This window comes from Pundamilia nyererei, unplaced genomic scaffold, assembly GCF_000239375.1.
Source record: "Pundamilia nyererei isolate P.nyererei 1_Seehausen unplaced genomic scaffold, PunNye1.0 scaffold00028, whole genome shotgun sequence".
Taxonomy (NCBI): Eukaryota; Metazoa; Chordata; class Actinopteri; order Cichliformes; family Cichlidae; genus Pundamilia; species Pundamilia nyererei.
In genome coordinates this window covers 5,033,382-5,035,306 of record NW_005187429.1, presented here as the reverse complement: position 1 = coordinate 5,035,306, position 1,925 = coordinate 5,033,382, and the positions used below count along the sequence as shown (strand labels likewise).

General features: G+C 38.3%; 1 non-coding gene across 1 annotated transcript; it reads right to left on the bottom strand.

Moving 5' to 3' along the window:
• Positions 1 to 29: 29 nt before the first annotated feature.
• On the bottom strand, positions 30 to 101 carry trnah-gug (transfer RNA histidine(anticodon GUG)). Its single transcript has one exon. It is a non-coding gene; the product is annotated as a tRNA-His (tRNA).
• Between the last annotated feature and the right edge of the window lie 1,824 nt (positions 102 to 1,925).

Genomic DNA, 1,925 nt, shown 5'->3' with positions numbered 1-1,925 from the left:
AATTACTTGCTCTGCAATCACAACCACACTGCCGTGACCCGGATTCGAACCGGGGTTGCTGCGGCCACAACGCAGAGTACTAACCACTATACGATCACGGCTGGCGCTCGGATTTTGCTGTCAGTTGCAGTCTGTATCTTGCAGTTGTCTCACTCCACTATATATACTTGAACAGTGACCTTTACGATGCGCAAAAGAACAGCAGACATTATTTACCGTCAGATCACTGTCACTGTAAAAATACATTGTAAAAAAAAATCCATAGAAAAACGGAAAATGTCCTGGTAATTTTCTGCCAGTACATTTTCTGTTTTTTACGGAAGTAAAAAAGTACTCTGTGAAGTATTTCCTTTTCTTGGCCATTGCTCTGCACTGGAAAACCAAACTGTATGATCACAGGCAAAATAAGTGATATTTTTCCACTGCAGGATTTAGAGTGCTTCAAGTAGTGATAGCTGTTGATCCATTTCTCAAATAATCTCTAAGGATCAAAATTTTCAAGAAAGAAACAAATATCTCTGCATATATTTTGCTAAAAGCTTGATATAGGCATAACAGTTTATATTATGTCAGTATCCCCCACAAGGCATATAAAACCCCTGCCCACCAGCACTGCGCTTACATTATACTTCAATCAAAATATAGTTATTACTGATTTATTATTTATTTTTTTAGTTATAATTATTAGTATTTAATCACATTAGCACAACGGGGTGATAGAAATATTCCACATACTAGAAATGCTGCTCAGCATTTCATAAATTACATTTTCAACAAATGTTTGAGTAAAAACAGTTACTGGGAAAATGTGTGTCTGCAAATATTAACTAAACATTTCTATGTGCTACAAAATGGACATAATGATAAATGTGCTGAGGTGAAACTAAACTTTTAATAATATTACCACTATAGTCTGTTAACCACCAAATCTATGTTGGTCAGCTAGCTAAAAGTCTTTACTAGCAGCTGTAATCAACCGAGGCTAACATTAGCATTTGTTAGCGTCAGCAAGGAAGGTCTGAGACTTAAACTAGGGTTAGTGTAACTTTGCCTGAAACCCTTTAAAGTGTACAATGGAGCCAACTGTAAAACATAGTGTCACGGCGAGTAGAGTGTTCCGTGTGGAAATATTAAAGGAGGATCCAGTCGCAGGCACTCGTGAAGGTGAGGTGGTTTATTGAACACAAAATAAAAATAGACAAACAGCAAACGGAACAGAAGGCTATCTAAACTGAGAACAACTAAGCTAGTGAACACAAACCAGGACATGAACATGAAGGAGGATGAGCAGTGGAAAACGACGACGGACAGCAGGGAGAACACACAGAAGGAGCACGGTGGATACACAGCTGAACACATTCACATGAGACAGACCACAATAAAACTGGAAACAAGAGATCACTACACGAGGACGCAGACAGGACACAGAACTAAACTCACACAAAACATAAGGGCAAAAATCCTTAACCACGAGTAAACAGAAAGATGGAACTTAAATAGTAACCAACAAATCACAAAGGTAACACGACGATCATTCAAGAGATAAACTAAAACATAATAAACTCAAAATGCTGGGTCGAACCGACCCAGAACCGTGACACATAGGTATTGATATATTACTTATTAAATTCCTAAAATAATTTCTTCCCCTCTATACATTAGTAGAACCATGAAGTTCTCACTTTTCCCAGTTATCAACATCAATGACTTTTGCTAATTAGCTAGTTAGCAGTCACAGCTGTGCAATCCGGTTGTTCAGTCTGACGTCACTAGCCGTGTCTGGGCCTAAACTCCGCTGCAGGTCCACATATCAAACGATCACTATGGCATTACTGAGAGTTGAAAAACTGTCTAAAGTCTTTCATCTTTAATAAAATGATCAGCGTTCTGCTCTACCAGGTGTAACAATTGAGTTTAACATCCAG